Source organism: Cherax quadricarinatus, chromosome 6 (assembly GCF_038502225.1).
Source record: "Cherax quadricarinatus isolate ZL_2023a chromosome 6, ASM3850222v1, whole genome shotgun sequence".
Lineage (NCBI taxonomy): Eukaryota > Metazoa > Arthropoda > Malacostraca > Decapoda > Parastacidae > Cherax > Cherax quadricarinatus.
The window spans coordinates 64,523,529-64,548,727 of NC_091297.1; positions in this window are offsets into that span (position 1 = coordinate 64,523,529).

A 25,199-nucleotide genomic window follows, 5' to 3' on the forward strand; every position below is an offset into this window, starting at 1 on the left:
CTATACCCTACATGACCAAAATACTCTAGCTATATACTTGTCCAAACTTCCTACCACTACAGATATCAGTAGTAGAACTCAACACACAACTCAGGATATAAATAACCATAATTTAAACCTAGAAGATGATGGATCACGTTGACCCTGATCTAAACCTCCATAATCTGACACCCAATCAAAACCTATTGGAAAGTAACTGCCTTTATTACACAGCATCACAAGCCACCACTATCCTAAACAATGCTAAAAGTCTATCAGTACTTAACTACAACATCAGGTCCTTAAGCAAACACTATGATGACCTCCTAGCACTCCTTGAATCACTAAAGACACCCTTCTCCTGCATTATTCTTACTGAGACCTGGCTTAAGCAGGACACAATAGATATCTACCCTCTACCAGGATACACAGCAATTCACAACTGCAGAACAAACCAAGTTGGGGGTGGTATTGCAATCTATTACTCTAACCAATTATCTTGTCTTAGCACCACTTGCTTTAGTGATGAATATGGGGAATACATTTTTGCTAATTTTACTGTAAAAAACCTTAAGACGCCTATAACAATCGGTGCCATTTACCGGATACCTCACACAAACATCCCAAATTTCAGTGAGAAATTAAAGTCACTAATAACAAACAGACAAATGAATAAGCACCACCTTCTCTTAGCTTCAGACTTCAACATCAACCTTGGCCCACTAGATGATCAGACTGTAACTGATTTCATCAACAATATGAACAACACTTCTCATACCAACAATAACTAAACCAACCAGGCTCACTGAGACAAGTGCAACCATAATAGACCACATATGGACCAATATACTAGCCCCCCTTAAATCAGGGATAATCACAGATAGCACTACAGACCACTACCCTACCTTCCTCCTGACAAACATTAGTAAACCACCACTTGAATACAACAAAGTCTCATTTAGACTCCATGACGAGGCCTCAGTAAGGAAGTTCACAGCTGACCTAGAGACTGTTGATTGGCCTACAGAATTCTCCAAGGCCAATGGTATTGATGACTGGACAGACATTTTTCTTAACAAATTACTCAGACTATACAACAAACATTGTCCTATAAAAACAAAACAGATCACAAACAAACGGCTTGTTTGCCCATGGCTAACCAGCACCATTCTGAAATCCATTGACAAGAAACACCAATATGAAAAGCAATATAGACAGGGCTTAATACACAAAGATACTCTTAAACACTATTCATCAGCTCTCACCAAAGTGATAAAAAAAGCCAAACAACTATACTACTCCAGTAGATTAACAGACACTAGAGGAGATATAAAAAAGACCTGGAAAACACTCTCTCAGATTCTAGGGACCCACAAACTGAGAAAAACCAAGAATATTGTCCTAACTAAACCTAATGAAACACCACTACATCCCACTGACACAGCTAACAAGATAAATGACTTCTTCTCAAACATAGGATCTAATCTCGCCAGTAAAATCCCACATACCAATGCCCATGCAGGGGACTTCCTAGATGGAAATTTCCCTAATTCCTTCTATCTTGCACCAACTGAGCCCACGGAAGTCATTGAGATCATAAAGTCACTTAAAAATAACTCGGGGAATCTGTCTCATGTCCCACCATTACTGTACAAACGAGCGGCCCATGTCCTTTCGCATGCTATTTCATTACTTTTTAACAAGTCAATAGAGACTAGCACCTTCCCGAAACTACTCAAGATGGCAAGGGTTACATCAATACATAAAGGTGGTGACCCTACAGACTTAAACAACTATAGGCCAATATCTAACTTACCATTGCTATCCAAAATCTTTGAGAAACTCGTGCACAGGAGACTGTATTCATTTATAACGGCTCAAAACATACTCAACCCCTGCCAGTTTGGATTCAGGAAAAATAAAAGCACTAATGATGCAATCATAAAAATGCTAGATCTGCTTTACACAGCATTGGAAAATAAGGAATATCCACTAGGAATTTTTATTGACCTAAGAAAAGCTTTTGACACAGTAGACCACGACATCCTACTCCACAAACTTGATCACTACGGTATAAGAGGCCATGCGCTTGCTTATTTCAAATCTTACATTACTAATAGGTATCAGTACGTCACCATTAAAGACACAGCATCAGCAACACGGCCACTTGATACTGGAGTTCCGCAGGGAAGTGTCCTTGGTCCCCTGCTCTTCCTCATATACATCAATGACCTTCCAAACGTATCCCAACACCTGAAACCCATTCTCTTTGCTGATGACACGACTTATGTCATCTCTCACCCTAATCTTGCCACCCTCAACACCATTGTGAATGAGGAGCTGATTAAAATATCGACTTGGATGACAGCCAATAAACTTACGCTTAACACTGACAAAACCTACTATATTATGTTTGGTAGCAGAGCAGGAGATGCACAAATTAACATTAAGATTGACAACACTCTAATTACCAGAAATAATGGGGGAAAATTCCTAGGCTTATACCTTGACAACAACCTGAATTTCAGCACCCATATCCAGCATATAGCCAAAAATTATCCAAAACAGTTGGGATCCTCTCCAAGATACGATACTACGTGCCGCAAAATGCCCTTCTCACACTATACCACTCACTTATTTATCCATACCTCACCTATGCTATTTGTGCTTGGGGATCAACTGCAGCAACACACCTAAAGCCAATAATAACCCAACAAAAAGCTGCAGTAAGAATAATCACTATATCCCATCCCTGGCAACACACCCCCCCACTCTTCATAGATCTAAACTTACTCCCAGTTCAGTACATCCACACTTACTACTGTGCAATCTACATCTACAGGGCCTTAAACTCTAATATAAACCTTGACCTAAAACGCTTTCTTGATAGTTGTGACAGAACCCACAGGCATAACACCAGACACAAACATCTCTACGACATTCCCCGTGTCCGACTAAACCTTTACAAAAAATCAATGTATGTCAAAGGCCCTAAAATCTGGAACACCCTACCTGAGAACTCTAGAACTGCAGACACATTCATCACCTTCAAAACTACCATTAGAAAACATCTTATCTCCCTGATACACCCCGTCAACTAACTACACGAATACCACCTGGTGGTTCACACTTACACTCACTCACTCATTTGACCATAAACAGAAATATTAATCTCAGTCTTAAAATAATGAATCCTGTGATACTCCAATACTGAAACTATGTACTGTGCCAAAACAAAAGCATTCATATTGCTAAACTCACAAACTAGTATTTAGTCACTTAGCCATAATACCAACTTACCTCATAATTTGTAATATTTTACAATTAAGAATAAAACTAAGTATGCCCGAAATGCCTAGCCATGCTAAGCATTCTAGTGGTACACTCTGTAATCACAATTTTACTACATGTAAACCAAACAATAACCAAATTTCTGTAAACTCAGCATTGTAATCCTTATAGAGAATAAACTTTTGAATTTGAATTTGAATTTGAACTGTCTTTCTTGGATTTCTCTCTCAATTCTCTCTCTCTCCTTTTTCTCTTCTCTTTCCCTTTCTAACTTTTTTTCTTCTCTCTCAATTCTCTCTCTTTCAAGTCTTTCCTGGATCTTAGCACTAATGAAAGATTCAAAAATTTCCCTGTTATTCCTAACTTACTTCCAGCATTCATCTAAAACTGGTATTCCTCCATATTTGCAAAAATAACTTAAACTACCAGGGGAAAATGAAATGGGTATTAACGAAAACGGAGGGTTCAATTCCTGCTCTGCTCAAACTGTAAATAAATCAGAGGGCTCGATCCCTACTTAATTAAACAATATGTATTAATGAAAACGAAGGGTTCTATGCCAGCTCCGAGCAAACAGTAAGTAGAATGGGGTCACTTGACCATCCAATCTTCTCACCAACAAATCAAGAGTGTCCTATGATAGTTCCATTGATATAATAAAGAGCTCAATGAAACAAATTGTCACTGGAAAATCTCGGGTCCCTAGAGTCTAATCCTCCAAAGTGTTTCAAGCTCACACAAAAATAGATGGCAGAATTAACTAGTATTCCTGCCTTGACTTGACTTACAATAAATTGAGACTATAACAATCACCAAATCTTTTAAATACCTGTACTGTAGTCCTACCATAGAGAATGATTACTCATGGCTGGTGGTAACCGTCTGTGGTATGCGGCCTTGAAGTTCCAATGGTAGATTCGAGATGGAGTTGAATCTTCATTCAGTCGAGTTGATCCTGGCAAGGTCGCCACTTGTGAAGGCTTACTCAGCCCTGTAACAACTTCAGACAGTATTACCAAGGCTGGCTCCTCCTCAGGAAAATTAATGAATAGAAAAAGAAATAATAATTCACAAAGATAAACACTTTATTATTTATTAAAGCAAACATAAAACAATAAAACATGAAAGGTATATCCTATTTGAAAGAAAAATGAAAAATGAAATGAATAAAATAACATTTGAACTCAACGCTAATATATATAGGGGTGTCAGGTGTTGGTGACACTGCGTGTTGTTGAAATCGTAGCAGTTGCTGATGATGGGGGGGGGGGGTTGCAGGTGTTGGTTACAACCCACCGGTTTGTTCTGTTCTTCACAGTATAGCCATGAGTGTTCTATCCCGATGACAGGAAAGCAGGTTCTTTACCGCTGCAATGATGAGGGGTTACGTCCTGCAATTTCATACAGGTGCACAGGTAATTAAATCCAAAAAGGGGAAGTCTCAGGACGTTAGTCCATCTCCATCAATTCTACTCGTTGATTGGCAGGTGACCTTCTCTGTCATCCAAGCTGGAAAGATAGACAGGTTACCCACTGCTTAAGAAATCACTCTCCATGATAAGCACAATACCTAAAAGATGTGGTGATTATTACAACAGTCAACTTAGAGCAAGACTGAAAGGACTAAGTTTATTATTGGTCAAAAGTGAAGCTTTCAACCAATAAATCCACTAGAATACAAGGCAGGCATGTACTTACAGTAGTGCTGGGAGCTGTGAGTCTAGTGATTACTGTTTGGACCGAAGCCCCACATGTCACCTTTCGGGGGGGGGGGAGGAGGAGGGGAAGGGATAGTGGGAGCTAGACTGACCCTACCTTAACAAGCAGCCGGCAATCAAACTATCACTTTCGGGGTGGGGGAAAAAAGGCGGGAATAGCGGGAGCTTGACTTACCCTACCTTAACAAGTAGCCGGCAATGAAACTATTGTTACTTTATACTCCCTCGCTACTCCTATCTATTGAACTTTTCCCTCACAGGGATCCTCTCCAAGATACGATACTATGTGCTGCAAACTGCCCTTCTCACACTGTACCATTCGCTTATATATCCATACCTCACCTATGCTATCTGTGCTTGGGGTTCAACTGCAGCAACACACCTAAAGCCCATAATAACCCAACAAAAAGCCACAGTAAGAATAATCACTAAATCCCATCCCTGGCAACACACCCCTGCATTCTTCATAGATCTAAACTTACTCCCTGTTCAGAACATCCACACTTACTACTGTGCAATCTATATCTATAGGACCTTAAAATCCAATATTAACCTTTACCTAAAACGCTTTCTTGATAGTTGTGACAGGATCCACAGGCATAACACCAGACACTCTTCATAGATCTAAACTTACTCCCTGTTCAGAACATCCACACTTACTACTGTGCATTCTATATCTACAGGACCTTAAAATCCAATATTAATCTTGACCTAAAATGCTTTCTTGATAGTTGTGACAGGATCCACAGGCATAACACCAGATACAAACATCTCTATGACATTCCCCGTGTTTGGCTAAACCTTTACAAAAATTCAATGTATTTCAAAGGACTTTAAATCTGGAACACCTTACCTGAAAACTCTAGAACTGCAGACACATTCATCACTTTCAAAACTACTGTTAGAAAACATCTTATCTCCCTGATCCACCCCGACAACTAACTACATGATAACCACTTGGTGGTTCAAAATTACACTCACTCACCCCCTGACTATAAACCCAAAAATACCAATCTTAATCTTAAAATAATAAATCCTAACTAGTCATAAGTTTGCCTATGATACTCCAATATAGACACTTTGTATTGTGCCAAAACAAAAGCATTCACATTGCTAAACTCACAAGTTATGATGTAGTCACTTAGCCTTAATACCATAATCTGTAAGGATTTAATGTTAAGAATTAATCTAAGTCTGCCCGAATTGCCTAGCCATGCTAAGTGTCCTAGTGGCCCTCTCTGTAATTAGTATTTTATAACATGTAAACCACACAATACCCAAAACCTGTAAACCCCACATTGTAACCATTATAGAGAATAAACTTGAACTGAATTGAATTGAATATGGAGGTGTGGTAGTCGGGCAGAGGGAAAACATTACCTAATACTAATAATAATCACTCTTGGGCACAGTAAATGTCTTATTTTGTTAATATAGAAATTTACATTAATCAATCTATTATATTTTCAAAATTATATAAGAAACAGTTTACATAACTTATAAACCCACTATACGTGGGTACGTGTGCAAAACGTGCTGTTTGAGGCTAACGAAGTTGACATACGTGACGCCTTCAAATACTATGGGACGATCCACCAGGTTACTATGGGTCGGTGGTCTGATGGCCACCTTGCTGGTTTATAAGAAGGGTCTTTCACGTTGAAAATGTCCCTGCACCAACCAATACCTTCGTACATAAAACTAGAGGAGTTCCGTACCCAGGTGTATGTTACGTATCCTGGACAGAGACGAACTTGTCGCCTTTGTGGCGCATTGGATCACATTGCAGCACAATGCGTTAAGCACCAGCCACCCTCAGGACGTGGTCGTCGTCTGGATGGTGAGGCTCCTCGTCGGATTCTGGCAGATGAAGTAGTCGAGGACTTACCGCGCCTGAAATCGTGGAGTGATGAGGTGGATCGGGCCATGCTCGTGGAGTCATCTTCCGTGACTCTACCTGGTACGGTCAACCATGATGTGGTAGAACATGGTGGACGTGAGAGCCCTCAAGCAAGAGAGGATGCTGACATGGAACTAACATTGTATCGAAATTGAGCGACCTTTTAGCTTCACAGGAGTATGATTCTGTGGCGTGTGTGCCTGCGTTGGAGTGTTCAGATGAGGAGAGAACACAGTTAAAGGATGTCGATCAGTTAATTAACGTAAGTGAGGTAGAAGGTCCGAGAGTTCATACTGTTGTGGTAGAAGTTCACAAGGAGAACATTACAGGTCCTGATAAAGCTGAGGATGCTGTTTCTAGGAAATGTGCGGCTACCCCGCCCGACTCCGACGATGTCTTGACCCCTGGGCAGCGTTCTGGGAAGAAAACGCGGTCAGAAGTCATGGGTGGGGCGTCGTGTGGTTCCAGGACAGCGTTAGTAAGTGTAAAGGGAAAAAGGGTGTGGTGGTCCCTCGAGGAAAGCCACCATTAGCAAAGTTAGGAGTATAACCATAAATGTTAATGGTATGAAAAATAACAGAAAGCAAGTGCAGGTTCATGAGTGGCTGCATCGCTTTGCAGTAGACGTATGTTTCGTGCAAGAACATAACCATAAAGTTGGAAGTTCGTTTGCGATAGATGGTTATGATGTTTATATGGCTCACTCGAGTCGTTTGAAAAGTGGTGTGGCTGTGTTGATAAAAGCAACCAGCCTGTTCATGATGAAACATTGGGAGGAAGGGGGGGGGTCGTGTGGCACGCGTCATAGGTGAGTGGGGTACTCAACGGGTTGGTTTTGTAGGAGTATATGGGCCAGCTGAACATGATGTTAATATTAAAAATACTTTTGTTAACGATGTTCTTGTGTACTATTTGAGATCTCTGCCTGATATAACAGTGGTTGGTGGCGACTGGAACTGTGTGGTGCGCCGTAAAGACGTAGAACCGAAGGGAGCGGGTTATTGTTCGATTATTTTGGGTGATTTGTTGTCTGGGCTGGGGTTGGTGGATGTAAGTAGAAGCAGTGACTTAGGGATTGAGCACACTTTCTTGTGTAAGGACTATGCTGCGCGCTTAGACAGGGTATATGTGTCTCGGCGGGTAGTTGTAACCAAAGTGCGTGTGTTAGATGTGTATTTCTCCGACCATCGTGGTGTTCTCGTACAGCTCGACTGGAGAGGTCTCCTGACTCGTTTTAAAGGATATTGGAAGTTAAATACTCGTTTACTTCAAAGTGCGGAAGATAAGACACTCTTCACGCACTTATGGACATCTATGGGAGTAGACTCCTTGGAAGGTAGTGATTTAGTGCGACAATGGGACGAGGTTATGAAACCTCGAATTAAGGATTTTTATGTACATCGGGGTAAGGAGGCCTCTCGATTGGAGTATGGATTTTTGAGGTACCTGGAGGGTTCTTTACAGCACTGTTATGTGCAAGGAGAGGTATCTGGAATTTACCCAGTGGACGAGATTGACAATCTAAAGGAACACATCCAGGTGCTGAAAAATACGGTTTTTAATGGGGCGCGTATTTCGAATGGAGTCGAGGAGGCTGTGTGGGGTGATAAGCCATCTGCTTGTGTCTTACGTAGTCAGACACAAAGGAGGAAGGCGACCGAAATCGTGAGTTTAGTGGTGCAGGATGGCGTTGAAGGGTATAGTGAGGGTCAGGTTGTAACAACAACTGAAGGAATAAGTTATTATGTTGATAAATGGTTTAATCTCAAAATGCTAAATAAAGATGTAAGCGTGGATGCAATATGGGAATTGGGGCGAAATGTACGATGTGAGTTGAATGATAATGATCGCTTTCTCATGGGTGGGCCTATAACTGAAACTGAGGTGTGGGAGGCTTTGCAGGGAATGTCCAAGGGCAAGGCGCCAGGTATTGATGGCATTCCGTGTGAATTTTATATTCAACATTGGGAGGTCATAAGGACTTTTCTGGTACGTTTACTCAATGCGATGAAGGAGGGGGGACATTTAGGTTTGTCTCAGAGTACGGCGGTTTTGGTGTTAGTTAAAAAATGTGACATACCCGTATCACTTAAGGATTACCGACCAATATCACTAATGTGTAGTGATTATAAATTATATGCAAAAATTTTAATGAATAGGATTAAGAAAGTGTTTGACAAGGTAATACATAAGGGTCAGTTTGGCGTGCCAGGTAGGACGATGTATGATGGTCATGGGAATATCAGGGGGTTTGTCGAGGAATGCGGAACGAGGGGCGGGGGTGGTGTTTTGGCTTTAGACTAGCAAGCTGCTTTTGATAGTGTAGAAAGGGATGTGCTGTGGAAGTTAATGAGTTGGCAGGGTTTTGGTAATGAGATCATCATGTGGGCTCGTTCTTTGTATAATGGTGCTGGGTTTCAAGCACAAATTAATGGGAAGTTAGGAGACTTTGTCAAATTGAATAGAGGCATTCGACAGGGATGCCCTATGTCTCAAATGCTCTTTGCTTGCACTTAGGAGTCTGTGGAGACAAAGAACTTTGTCCTTGGAGGCAAAGAGGGGAATGTATGAGAGTATAGTTTTACCAACGCTCTTATATGGGTGTGAAGCGTGGGTGATGAATGTTGCAGCGAGGAGAAGGCTGGAGGCAGTGGAGATGTCATGTCTGAGGGCAATGTGTGGTGTGAATATAATGCAGAGAATTCGTAGTTTGGAAGTTAGGAGGAGGTGCGGGATTACCAAAACTGTTGTCCAGAGGGCTGAGGAAGGGTTGTTGAGGTGGTTCGGACATGTAGAGAGAATGGAGCGAAACAGAATGACTTCAAGAGTGTATCAGTCTGTAGTGGAAGGAAGGCGGGGTAGGGGTCGGCCTAGGAAGGGTTGGAGGGAGGGGGTAAAGGAGGTTTTGTGTGCGAGGGGCTTGGACTTCCAGCAGGCATGCGTGAGCGTGTTTGATAGGAGTGAATGGAGACAAATGGTTTTTAATACTTGACGTGCTGTTGGAGTGTGAGCAAAGTAACATTTATGAAGGGATTCAGGGAAACCGGCAGGCCGGACTTGAGTCCTGGAGATGGGAAGTACAGTGCCTGCACTCTGAAGGAGGGGTGTTAATGTTGCAGTTTAAAAACTGTAGTGTAAAGCACCCTTCTGGCAAGACAGTGATGGAGTGAATGATGGTGAAAGTTTTTCTTTTTCGGGCCACCCTGCCTTGGTGGGAATCGGCCGGTGTGATAATAAAAAAAAAAAAAATAAGTTTGTGGGCGGGGAGTAGATTCGTCGTGGGGTTCGGGTAGTGATCGACCTGCCATAGTAGGTTATGTAGATGATACAACTGCCCTATTACGTACGAGGAAGCAATTGAGTTTTGTGGGAAGACTTGTAGATGTACTTGGTAAGGAAACAGGAATGCGGGTTAACAAAGAAAAAACAAAGATTATGAAGTTGGGAGATTAGGCGAGAGAGGAGGTAGGTATAGAGACGTGGACGGTGGTTGACTGTGTTAACATATGTGGTATACAGTATATGAGAGAGGTTGATAAGACGAGGGCATGTAATTCGGGGAGGGTGGTAAATAGTGTTTTGAGGCATATAAATAGTCTCAGGCCACGACATTTAACCCTACACCAGAGGGCGATAGTAATTAATGTTCTTCTTTATAGTGAAGTTTTGCACGGTGCTGCGCTGTATCCACTAATACAGTTGGATCTCAAACATCTTTTAAATAGAGTTTATAGATTTTTGTGGGGCTCAGGGTGCGACTGGCTCACAAGAGTGGTGGTAGAGACACCAATGCGTCAAGGAGGGTTAGGTCTTGTTCCTTTAAGAGACCGAGTCATTGCTTGTTATGTGAAACGTCGTTTTCTCTGACTGGGTGGCAGGCATGGTGATTTAACAGAAATGTATCGTGACCTGCGCAGGTGGTGGGGACGGGCAGATGTAATCAGGTCCTACCTTAGCAACAGGAGACAAATAGTCAAAATCAACAAAACAGAATCAGAACCCATGCCGATAACATGTGGAGTTCCCCAAGGTAGTATTCTGGGTCCCTTATTATTCTTATGTTATGTCAATGATATGCCTATCAGTGTCAAGTGCAAACTCCTACTGTATGCAGATGACAGTGCTCTGTTAGTGTCAGGTAAAGACCCACAAGATATTGCTAATGTTTTAACACTGGAACTGGAGTCCTGCAGCAAATGGTTAGTAGACAACAAACTATCATTACACCTAGGGAAAACTGAAGCCATTCTCTTTGGCACGAAACATAAACTGAGAAGGGTAAATAACTTTAATGTTCAATGTAATGGGGAGCCCATCACTTTGGTTTCATCAGTAAAATATTTGGGAATCCCCTTTGACCCATGCATGTCAGGAGAATTGATAGGGAACAGTGTAGTAAAGAAAGCGAATGCCAGACTGAAGTTCCTGTATAGACAAGCACAGTGTCTACCTACTGAGGCTCGCAGGACCCTATGTCTAGCCCTTATACAATGCCATATGGATTACGCTTGCTCTTCTTGGTATTCTGCCTTGACAAGAAAACTGAAAGATAGACTGCAAATCACCCAGAACAAAATCGTAAGATTCATCTTGGGGCTGGGACCAAGAGAACATGTAGGCCAGGATGAATTACAGCAGTTGGATATGCTGAATGTTGAAGACAGAGTAAAACAACTGAAGCTAAATCATGTTTATAAAATTGCTCACAAACAGTGTCCAGAATATCTTGCTGTCAATTTTGTCAAGGTTGGGAACCAAAGCAATCATAGTACTAGGGGGAGAGAGCACAACTTTGTAGTACCCACAGTCAGTGGCCAGGCTTCAAACACCTTTTATTGTACAGCAATAAAGGAATGGAACAGACTACCCGCACATGTCAAAGCCAGTCATAGCATGAACCAGTTCAAGAAGAGTGCCAAAAGGTGTCTGATGAATGTAGCTACAGAAAGAGAGGGGAATGATTTTCTATTTTTTATCTAACATACGTGTAAATTTTACCTTATTCCTAGTAATGACCCTCGTGTAGTAGATAGTCTTTTTAGTATGATAATAAGATGTTATCTTCATTGTAGAATAATAAGAAAATATTATAACCTTTATATTATAATAATAAGGTAAAAGGACCCCAATGGAAATAAGTCACGCTGTCTGACTTTTTTGGGTTATCCTAGGTTCTCTACACATATGCTGCTATGTATGATAATTCTATGTAACTGTATTTGTGTATACCTGAATAAACTTACTTACTTACTTACTTACTTACTTACTTACGATACGATGCTACGTGTGTTACTGTGCATGCGAGACGTGCGGAGCGTTAAATTGAGTACTTTGGAAAGAGTGGGTATGGTGAAAGTTGAGGTGAGAGTTCAGGGAATGTTCCCCATGTACGCGTGGTGTGATATATGGAAGCGGGTTCATCAGTTATGTCTCCTTCCTCGAGTACGCGAAGTGGTTTTTAAATTTTTGCACGGGATTCTGCCGTCCAAGGTGGTGTTGTCTAATCGGCGTGTAGAGGAGGACCGGAGTTGTTCAGCATGCGGGGAGGACGAATCAGCATTTCATGTTGTGTATTTCTGTGAAGATTTAGGTACAGTACCTGCGTGGTTAAGCAGGGTTTTACGAATGGTTGGGGGGGGGGGAGGTTTGTCGGTACTTAGGGCGTTGAGTTTTGATGTGGGTGGGGTTGACACATGTGTACAACGTGCAGTGTCGTATGTCGTAGCTGATTATATTTATGTGTCATGGGCTATGAGGCATGTTGAAGGTAATAGCAGAATCTGGGTTTTAGCGGGAGCAATTCTTAGAACTAAGTGTCGAAATCAGTTGGTATATGAGGGGAGATGGGAGAAAGATTTCCCGTCTGCATACAGAGCATTAGAGTTAAAGGATTTGAGATAATTTGTGTTTGTTCAGTGGGTAATCTAACGGGCTGGTCAGCTGCGTTTAATTGTGTGTAAATGTCTTGTGTTTGTGAATGTTGTATGTATGTCTCCAATGTTGTATGTATGTCTCCAATGTTGTATGTATGTCTCCAATGTTGTATGTATGTCTCCAATGTTGTATGTATGTCTCCAATGTTGTATGTATGTCTCCAATGTTGTATGTATGTCTCCAATGTGATGATGTCATTAATAAAAATGTAAAAATTTTGTATGTTCAGAACATTAAGAGTTTTGCCTTTTTATTCTTGTATACCAATCATTGCTATTTGTATATATGTGTTTTCCTATTACATGTAATATATGATATTACATGTAATTGATTACATTATTTGTTGAGATGTAAAATAACACATCGTATTTGTTATATTTGGATGTTTTCGTCGTCGATTCATTAATACCTATGACTATGTTGGTGTGTATGAGTGTGCTTGTGTGTGTGTGTTATTGTGTGTGTTGGTTTTTTAACACAATGATTTATTATACAGTCTATATACTTACCCGTGTGTGCTTGCCATTTGTATATACAACACAGTTAGACATGTTCTTTAATAATGTATAATGTGTCTGAGTATAAAACCTTTGTCAATACTTTGATTGTGTGTAAGGTGTATTACCATTATATTGTACGGTATCGTTGGTCGTGTGAGATTATTGCAAAATTAACCGCTTTCTTTTGTGTGTTTTTAATATACATTTATCATTGTGTATCTCACTGTTTTGCTTACAATTGTTGGCATGAATTATTCATTATTTCTCTCTTTGTTTATGATGGCATCTAAAGGTAGTTGTTAGAAACGATTAGACTCAGTGAACATGGTATGTCTGTGGTAATAATATGGCTCTAGGCCACATTAAATATCATGTAGCTATGTAGGTAGTTGTAGGTATGTAGCCCAGGCAGACTACACACCTACATTATTATTATATCTGATAATTATACGTATGTGTACCTGTGCTTAAGTAAACTTACACACTGTGCTGGCATGTAGATATATGCTAAAATCACTAAGAGTGTCTTATTAGTCTTGAAGATGCCATATTATTAATGATAATAATAATAACACAATAAAATAATGCAAATTGTAGGTGATCTTGAACCCACACATATCTATGGAGGCATCCTTGATCTGTGTCTGGGCTTCAACATTACTTCTGCCAGTTCTGTTTACCAATCCACTGGTGCAGCTGGTAGTGTTGCTGTTATCGTACAGAGTGATGGCTCTCTTAAAGAAATTGGAGCACGCATCAATAATTGGGCCTCTACCCTTCGGACAGAACTGTTTGCCATACTCCTTGCACTGAAATGCATCTATGTATCTAAGATTGACAGTTTAATTGTAACTGATTCTCTGTCATCCATAAATGCTCTCAACTCATTAAGCATAAATTGTGGCATGCTTGTGTCAGAAGCCAGACATAGGTATGGTAAGATTGTGGACAGTGGAGTCAGAGTGCACATGTTGTGGATTCCATCTCACATCGGTCTTTAGATGCATGATAGAACTGATAAATTGGCTAAATTGTATGCTTTCAAAGAGGGAGTAGATTGCAATCTAGCCTTTCGCCTCTATCAACATACAGTGTAGAGGCGAATTTTGCTAGTCCACTGCTACTCATGCCTCTGAAAATGCTCACAACTCATCCCTTTACCAACCTGAGGAATAACGACGAGTGTGCAGTCCTACGTGAGTTGGTAACCCAGGTGTCCACACACTGAAAATTCGTCTTTCATTCCAAGACACGTGTGCTAGAAGTTCTGCAAGTTTGGAGTGAGTAACTATTTGTATGAGTATTGAAGTGTTTGGTAACTCTGAGAAGTCTGCCTCAGTCAGTGACCTTGAGCGAGGCACTGCATCACCTGCCTGAGACTTTTGCCTATATTGACTATGTGAAGAAAGGCGAATGTGCATGCTCAGCTACCCATGCTGTTCTCCTGTATCCCCAACTCTCCGCCTTTAAACTCAGCCGTTCGCCTCTATCAACGTGCAGTGTAGAGGTGTATTTTGCTGCTCCGCTGTTACTCGAATATGTGAGTTCCGCAAGTGCTGCAGATTTGTTGTGACTATTTGCACGAGTGGATTACACTGACTTAGGACATTGTGCTACCATCAGTACCTACGTAGGCTTAAAATGAGTGAGGAATGTCTGGCCTGCTGGGTGACCTTGAAAATGGCACTATAAGACCCGCATGCCACTTACACCCATACTGCGTGTGTCTAGTGAGGTGAATGTCCCTTCCTCGACTTTCCTATTCACTGGTATCCCTTAACTAGTCGCCATTATCTACATATGGGATAAGGGCGAGTTTAGCTGATCCAGGCTAAACAGCGCTCCAAGCCAGCCAGTGAAGGCCAAGTTACACTGCAGCTACATCTGTTCTGAGTCCCAGAATGCCTTTGTGAACGTTCTACAGTGTTCCTGCCGTACCTTCGGTGTTGTGAGAATTAGTTCTTAGGTAGTGAAAATTTGTCTGTTATTCCAAGACACGTGTGCTAGATGTGTTAAGTGCTGCGGGTTTGGAGTAATTAACAAGTAGTACAGTGTTGGTAACTCTCGAGACGACTGTGGGCCCAGTGAATGACCTTGAAAATCGCACTGCGACCCGCAGGCCACTACACCCATATTGCCTGTGTCTAGCGAGGTGAATATCCCTTCCTTGTCCCTTCTCTCTTATGGAATAAAGGCGGTTTCGCTGACCCAAAAGTAACAGACTAACACTTCCACCTCAAGCAGCTGAACTAGAAGTGACCTATGGATGTGAATGAAGTAAATGATGGTGAAGGCGAATTCGCTTGGAAATGCCCATCTAAGTCACACTGGTGTGCAGTGTGTGCCAAGGCCCATCCTTCTCACCAGTGCTATGATATGATCAAGAAACACCAGACCGTTGCATTACAATGTATCAATTGTGAAACTCCAGGAGTCACAGCTGCTCATGCTGACTGCAGAGCGAAAGCTGCTCACATCGCCAGCTGCAGGGCTCCCACCTCACCCATCACCCCCCATGATGAGGCAGTAGGCCTACCAGATACTTCATGTCTGAATACTGACCCATGCCTGATTTCAGACAATATGGTTAAGCGAGTCACTCTGGGAGTACATCAACAGAGCACGATCACGTCTGCTCTCAACACTAGTAATGCTGCTGGTGTTGACACCACCTGTCTGGCTGAGTCAGCTGTCAGTCAGCCACCTGGCTCAGCTGACTGGGACTTCATACCTCCAGATGACGCTAGTCTTGCTGGGGTGGTACACAACATGCAACTGCGCATAACAGTACTGGAGAAGCAACAATGGTGTTTGAAACAACAACTTGAGCACCACAAGGAAAAACTTACAGAGGTTGCAAATGAGTACATCAACCCACAGATTGTCAGCCATTATGAAAATGAGTGTGGTGATGATGAACAAACTGATGATTGCAATGGTGTTAATAATTACAAAAATGATGAATCTGATAGTGGTGTTTACAATCACAGTGAAAATGATAAGGGCAGTGAAGACCATCATGATAGTCAAATTGATGAGTGTAATGTATTGATAGATACTGAGTGTGGAGATGACCCGGTTGTTGATAATGGTGTATGTATCACTGGTCATAATGATGAGGGAAGTGATACATGTGATGATAGTGATGAGTGTAATAAAAGCGGAGAGGTGAGCGCTAGGGATAGTGTCACGATCCATACATTCATAGACAAAGAGCGCTGTGCCCTCTGTGTACAAAGACTCCCAAGAGGTCTCACTAATGGAAGCGCACTTAGGAGACTCATGGATAAGGATAATACTGATGATATTGATATTGATTATGTCTGTTTGTTATTTAGTAAGTTTTTTCATTTTGCTGAGAAATTGAATACTATCCCTGGACTTTTATAATGGAACCAAACTCGTATAAACTATCCATTTTAAGTTGGAATATTGCGTCACTTAGAAAAAGATTTTCTGACCTGCTTCATAAAGTAACCACTGAATCCATTGATATTGTGTGTCTACAAGAGTGCAGAGTCCCTGAAAAATCCCAACCCCCTAAATTGCCATCGTTTGTTGCATATAACCTCAAATCTACTAATTCTTGTGTTCTATATATTAAAAAATCACTTCCCCATCAACTTCTTGCACATAAGAAAACAGAGGGGCTACAGTATCACGGTGTTAGGATTTATATTGGGAACTCTGCTCTCAACATATTTAACTTGTACGCTCCTGCTGATAAGTTTAATTACTTGGAGCTCCCAACTTGTGGTCAGTCTGAACCTACTCTCATTATTGGTGATTATAATGCAAGACACAAAAGCATTGGAAACTCTCAGTTTGGTAATCGTAATGGCAATCAACTGTTGTCACTCTTAAACAGTCATGATAATGTGAAAATTGTAGGTGACCTTGAACCCACACATATCTATGGAGGTGTCCTTGATCTGTGTCTTGGCTTCAACATTACTTCTGCCAGCTGTTAGTCTTCTATTGTAACAGATATAGCGTCTGATCATTTCCCAAGGCTAACCTCTCTAGATATTGGTAATACTATTCTCCCTGGTGGGATATTCAAACGGAAACGTCTTAATGTTTCCCCTGATCAACATGATGACTTTGTTGCACATGTGACTGACTGGTATAATTCCTATGAGTGTACCTCTGTCGAGACTTTTAACAATGACCTTGTGAGCAGTATTCAGAACTTCTTAGAGCCGCCTCTGAAACCTCCTACTACTCTAAATCCAAATGACTTCCATAATAATCATAAGTCTTATAAAAATCATACCTATTACAATGATTCTAAACTTCGAACATTGAAACGTACTGCTCGCAGACTAGGCCTAGCCTATAGAAACCATCGTACCCCTGAAATGCTGAGCCTCTTCCAAACTGCCCTTGCTGCTGCCAGAGAGCGTATGACAGAGCTGCGGCAAACAGACTGGGAACAATTTGTCAATGGTCTCAATGCTCACACCCCACTTAGCCGGGCATGGAGGGACATAAATAGAATTAAGGGTAACAGAACTGAGCAGATCGCGCACCCTCATCCCTTGCATAGGGCGAATGAGTTAGTCAGTGCTTGGGCTGCTACATCTAGCTATGACAGTCTTCCCAGTACCACACAGGCAAAATTAATGGACAAATATGATGCAAGGGAGAGACTTATTTGCTTTATGCTCAGCAAGGCAGATGACTGCAACATTCCTTTCACTAATTATGAACTTGATGCAGCACTAACTAAGGGCAACTCCACGTCGCCTGGTGAGGATGGTATTACTTACAACATACTCAGATTGTTGTGTCGAGTACCAGGTAATCCTTTACTTGAATTATATAACATGAGTTATGTCACTGCGGAGCTCCCTAAATCATGGACCAATAGCCTCATTATTCCCATTCCGAAGCCCAATCAACAAAACTCATTTCGCCCAATATCCCTTACTAGCTGCTTGTGTAAAACATTCGAAAGGATGATTCTTAATCGTCTTATGCACAGAATTAAGCAATTCTTGTCACCCCGGTTGCATGGTTTCATGCATGGAAGGAGTGTGCATCATTGCATTACCACCTTTCTCACTCTGCACACTGACATCTCATACACTACGTTCCTTGACCTTAAATCCGCTTTTGATGTAGCCAACCGACATGTAATCATTAGTGAACTTGCCAGAATGAATGTTGGAGGATGGCTTCTCCGCTGGATTAAAGGTTACCTGTTCAACAGAAAGTCGTCTGTGTTGTTCCAGGGACATAGAAGTGTAACTAAAGATTTTGAATTAGGAACCCCACAGGGAGGTGTGCTTAGTCCCACCCTTTTCAACATTTTGATTAATGCCTTACTTAATGTCATGCCTAGCCAGTCCCATCATTATATGGTTAGTTTTGCTGATGACATAATGATTCACACCACCGGATTCTCCAACACCCAAAACATTCTTAATCATGTACTAGCCTCGTGTCAGGACCTGGGGTTAATAATCTCAGGGGATAAAACAAAGATACTCAACAGGCGTCCTCCTCGGCAGAGAGGCACAGTTCGTCAGATCCAGTTGCACGATGGGTCTCTTCTAGAATATGTAAGCAGATACAGGTATCTAGGCTTTGAGGTTCCACTACTTGGATCTGTTGTAACGAGACTTTGTCGCCAGTACAAAGAAAGGCTGAGAGCACTTAGAGTTGTGGCAGGTTTTCATCCCAGGTATGGTGCTAATGTTAAAATTGTGAAAATGATGTATCTTGTTTATATTAGATCATTGGTTGATTATGCGGCGCCACTACTTGCACTCGTGTCTGACTGGAAGCTTGGAGGGCTGGAAAAACTGCAAAACGAAGCAATGAGGATCATCCTAGGATGCCCTCGTACTGCCAAAATTTTAAATATGCGGAAAGAACTTAATATTCCAAGCATTAGAGATCGTGCTACTGAAAGAAATATCCTTATTGGGGTCAATATGCTTAGGCTAGCCCATTCAAACCCCTGCACAGAAGCCCTCCAAACTTTCCTCAGCACTGGTGAACATCCTTCCAGATGGATCGAAAAAACTGGAACCGATCTCCGCATGAACCAGCTACATGATCTACATCAAGTTAGACAACAGAGACATTTCCCTGCTCCATGGGATATTACCCCATTCCAAACTACCATTCCTCCATTTCCCCCCAAAACTCTTCTTAAATCACAACCAAAGCTTCGTCTTGAAGCCAAACATGATGCCTTAAGCTGTATTGATAACTTAGTCACACAGAACACTCTTTCACAAATTATTTACGTCGATGGTTCTGTTCACCAGTCCACTGGTGCAGCTGGTAGTGCTGCTGTCACACAGAGTGATGGCTCTCATAAAGAAATTGGAGCACGCATCAATAACTGGGCCTCTACCCTTCAAGCAGAACTGTTTGCCATACTCCTTGCACTCAAATGTGTCCATGTATCTAAGGTTGACACTTTAATTGTAACTGATTCTCTGTCATCCATAAATGCTCTCAACTCATTAAGTATAAATTGTGGCATGCTTGTGTCAGAAGCCAGACATAGATGTGGTAAGATTGTGGACAGTGGAGTCAGAGTGCACATGCTGTGGATTCCATCTCACATTGGTCTTCAGATGCATGATAGAACTGATAAATTGGCTAAGCTGTATGCTTTCAAAGAGGGGGTAGATTACAATCTTGGGTTGTCAGTTAGCAGTTTGAGAACAATAATACGAAAAGAACTTCAAATGAACTTTATTGACTTAAGACTTAGGGAGATTGACACAAGTCAGTCCATCTATCATCATTCCATCATGCAGGAGGAGCCACATGTCTATGGTGCATCCAACGAGATAAGCAGACTCTTGGATGTCACTACTGCCCGGCTCCGGCTGGGTTACAAGTATCTTTGGCAGGTTAAATCACCACCACCAGATGTAGACCAAACGAAATGTAAACTTTGCCAGATGGACTATTGTCACACCTTGCGTCATTATGTACTGGAGTGTGATCAAATTAATGAATTTAGAAACAACTCACTCAGAAATGTTCATATGGAGAAATTTTCTCCAGGAGGGGGGTATCAGCCCCCTTCAGCCCTTTCAGCCCCTTCAGCCCCTTTCAGCCCTGAGGGGCCAAGCCCTCTCAGAAGGGGCGAGCGTCTTGTTTACTGCTACAGTGAGTAATTGATCACAGATGCTATGCGACGTAGTCAAGTGACCTCTGCTCCTTGCAGCAGTGTTGCAAAGTGTATTTTTATAAGAGACAGTACATCTCTTACTTAGCAGGACAATTAAGGAAAATCCTGCTCCCACTTTATTACCATGGTAAAAATAGTGTACATTGTTGTCTATGCTTAAGACAGCAAGAATCAAACATTCTGCTTTGCTTTATTGAGGAAGTGGCAAGGAAGCAAGGAGTACTAGGTCAGCTTTTTTTTTGTGCTAGGGCAGTGACGGCTTGGGGCGGTGTGGCGTCGCCAGATTAACTTTGACTCTACTACGAGTGACACTGATGCCAGGATAACCAACAAAGAACACTGATCTGTGCGTTAGTGTGGACAAAGTGTCTCACAAAACACGATAAACACTTCCAGAGAAGTGTGATTAACTTCTTAGTGATATTGTGTGAACAATTATTGATGAACAGTGTAACAACGAGTGTTGCGATCCAACAGAGTGTAGTGCGACATTCTTCAAAGAACACTATTCTTTAATCAACTCAACGGATATCCGGGCGTAATTATGGGTCAGATACATATACCCAGGTAAGTGTTCTAACTCGTGATGTACTACTATTGACTGCGCAGTTCAGTATAAATTCGTGAGTTAGAAACTTATCATAAACCCCGGTGATATGCGGACCATTGAGTCCAAACAAGTAAGTATATCGTCAGCCATCATCGAATGAAATATGCTGACATAACACCCCCTAGGGGTAATTTATATACCTACAAATTATATTTTTTTGACAGCCCATGTTGAGATGGTTTCGACAGCTTCTAGACCTCGTCTGTAGGGGCGGCTGTGTAGACGATTTGCTGTCCTTTATCAGCTAAGTGTTCATATTCAAATTTATAAATTATATCTTAGCTGGTAAGGCCAATATCTTCAAGAGTTCAAGAAATGGCAAAGTATTTTATCCACAGTGGTATATTGCAGACCATTCTGGAGAAATACCCTGACTTTGCTAGCTGTTAATAAAGCATTACTACATGTGTGCAAGTGTGTGTGTGTGTGTGTGTGTGTGTGTGTGTGTGTGTGTGTGTGTGTGTACTCACCTATTTGTACTCACATATTTGTGGTTGCAGGGGTCGAGTCTTAGCTCCTGGCCCCGCCTCTTCACCGGTTGCTACTGGGCCCTCTCTCTCCCCGCTCCATGAGCTTTATCAAACCTCGTCTTAAAACTGTGTATGGTTCCTGCCTCCACTACGTCATTTTCTAGGCTATTCCACTGCCTTACAACTCTATGACTGTAGAAATACTTCCTAATATCTCTCTGACTCATTTGTGTCTTCAACTTCCAATTGTGGCCTCTTGTTTCTGTGTCCCCTCCCTGGAACATCCTGTCTTTGTCCACCTTGTCTATTCCACGCAGTATTTTATATGTCGTTATCATGTCTCCCCTGACCCTCCTGTTCTCCAGTGTCGTCAGGCCGATTTCCCTTAATCTTTCTTCATAGGACATTCCCCTTAGCTCTGGAACTAACCTTGTCGCAAACCTTTGTACTTTCTCTAGTTTCTTGACGTGCTTTATCAAGTGCGGGTTCCAAACAGGCGCTGCATACTCCAGTATGGGCCTGACATACACGGTGTACAGTGCCTTGAACGATTCCTTACTAAGGTATCGGAATGCTGTTCTCAGGTTTGCCAGGCGCCCATATGCTGCATCAGTTATCTGGTTGATGTGTGCTTCCGGAGACATGCTCGGTGTTATACTCACCCCAAGATCTTTCTCCTTGAGTGAGGTTTGCAGTCTTTGGCCACCTAGCCTATACTCGGTCTGTGGTCTTCTGTGCCCTTCCCCTATCTTCATGACTTTGCATTTGGCAGGATTAAATTCGAGAAGCCATTTGCCTGACCAGGTGTCCAGTCTGTCCAGGTCTCTTTGAAGTCCTGCCTGGTCCTCATCAGATTTAATTCTCCTCATTAACTTCACATCATCTGCAAACAAGGACACTTCTGAGTCTAACCCTTCCATCATGTCGTTCACATATACCAAAAATAGCACTGGTCCTAGGACTGACCCCTGTGGGACCCCGCTCGTCACATGTGCCCACTGTGATACATCATTACGTACCATGACTCGTTGTTGTCTCCCTGTCACGTATTCTCTGATCCATTGCAGTGCCCTTCCTGTTATATGCGCCTGATGCTCTAGCTTCTGCACTAATCTCTTGTGAGGAACTGTGTCAAAGGCCTTCTTGCAGTCCAAGAAGATGCAATCAACCCACCCCTCTCTCTCGTGTCTTACTTCTGTTATTTTATCATAAAACTCCAGAAGGTTTGTGACACAGGATTTGCCTTCCATGAATCCGTGCTGGTTGGCATTTATACTCTTGTTCCGTTCCAGGTGCTCCACCACTCTCCTCCTGATAATCTTCTCCATAATTTTGCATACTATACACGTCAATGACACAGGTCTATAGTTTAGTGCCTCTTTTCTGTCTCCTTTTTTAAAAATGGGAACTACATTTGCCGTCTTCCATACCTCAGGTAGTTGCCCAGTTTCCAGGGACGTGTTGAAGATTGTGGTAAGTGGCACGCACAACATATCTGCTCCCTCTCTAAGGACCCACGGGGAGATGTTGTCCAGTCCCATTGCCTTTGAGGTATCGATGTCCCTTTGCAGTTTCTTCCCCTCCTCCTCATCTGTATGTATGTCGTCCAACACTTGTTGGTGTATTCCTTGCTGGTGTCCCCATCTGGTCTGTCCCCCCAGAGTCCTTCCTGTCTCTACTGTAAATACTTCCTTAAATCTCGTGTTGAGATCCTCACATACCTCTTGATCGTTTCTTGTGAGTTCTCCACCTTCTTTCCTCAGCCTTATCACCTGGTCCTTGACTGTTGTCTTCCTCCTAATGTGGCTATACAGCAGTTTCGGGTCAGATTTGACTTTCGATGCTATGTTGTTTTCATACTGTCGCTGGGCCTCCCTCCTTATCTGTGCATACTCGTTTCTGGCTCTTCTACTAATCTCCTTGTTTTCCTGGGTCCTATGCCTCCTGTACCTTTTCCATTCTCTGTTGCACTTAGTTTTTGCCTCCGTACACCTTCGGGTAAACCAAGGACTCGTTTTGGTCTTCCTATTATTTCTGTTTCCCTTGGGAACAAAACTTTCCTCTGCCTCCTTGCACTTTGTTGCCACATATTCCATCATCTCGTTTACTGATTTTCCTACCATTTCTCTGTCCCACTGAACCTCCTGCAGGAAGTTTCTCATACCTGTGTAGTCCCCCCTTTTATAGTTTGGCCTGACCCCTTCAGTTCCTGTTACCTTCTTCACTTGTAACTCTACTATATAATCAAAACTCAGAACCACATGATCGCTAGCTCCAAGGGGCCTCTCGTAAGTGATGTCCTCAATGTCTGAACTGCTCAGGGTGAACACAAGATCCAGTCTTGCTGGCTCATCCTCCCCTCTCTCTCTGGTTGTGTCCCTGACATGTTGATGCATGAGGTTTTCAAGTACCACATCCATCATCTTGGCTCTCCATGTTTCGGGACCCCCATGTGGCTCCAGGTTTTCACAGTCGATCTCCCTGTGGTTGAAATCGCCCATTACCAGTAACTTTGCTCTGCTCGAGTGAGCTCTTCTTGCCACCTCAGCCAGTGTGTCCACCATCACCCTGTTGTTTTCTTCGTACTCCTCTCTTGGCCTCCTGCAGTTCTGTGGTGGGTTATACATCACTCCAATGACTACTTTATGTTCTCCGGACTGAATTGTACCTACAATGTAGTCTCTTTCTCCAATCATGTCCATGCCTTCCATTTCCTCAAATCCCCATCGGTGTTTTATGAGCAGTGCAACCCCTCCTCCCCCTCTACTCCTTCTATCTTTCCTCAGGATCTGATATCCCATTGGGAAGATTGTGTCTGTTATTGTCTCAGCGAGTTTTGTTTCTGTGACTGCTATGATGTTTGGGGATTTTTCACTGATTCTTTCGTTCCACTCCTCATGTTTATTCGTTATTCCATCCACGTTTGTGTACCAAACTTTCAGTTTCTTTTCTATCATTGTGGTCATACAAGAATATTGGGGTTGGGGGAGCGAGAGCCTTGGTGAGGGCCTATATGGGGCTGTGGTGTAGGTGGGGTTTGTGATGATGGGGTGGGGTCAGAATGCCCATAAGGGACAGCTGTTGGGGTGAGGTTTGTGATATGGGGGTTGGTGGCAGAGGGAACAGTGAGTAGGTTGTAGTATAGGTTGCTCAGTTGCGTTGGGAATGTCGTGGTTGGAGTTTTGGTGGGAGATTCTGTGGGGTGTGTTTGCCCTTCCTCCTGTGTCTGGGTCCTGCTCATCTTCGTCATTGCCTCTCGTTCCTCCTTGCATCTCTGTACCCTCTCTTTCAGTGTAGTCCTTTCGTCTTGTGTTCTGTCTCGGTCGAGGTATACTCTCTGGTACCCCTGATTGTCCCTCAGTCTTGCTTTCTCTTGCAGAATCCTGGTTCGAACTGATTCTTCCTTGAAAATTACTTTGACAGGCCGTATCCTTCCACTCGCAAACCACCCAATTCTCTGAAAATTTATCACCTGGGTCATATCGCCCTCACCTATTGTTTTCATGATTCCTTCAATCATTTTTTTCTCCTCCTGTTTTATTTCTTCAAAGTTGTCCCCCTTGGCTTCTTGGAGCCCGTACACAAAAACTGACCTCGCCCTTTCCTCCTCCCACTGAGTCTCCATCTGCTTCCTC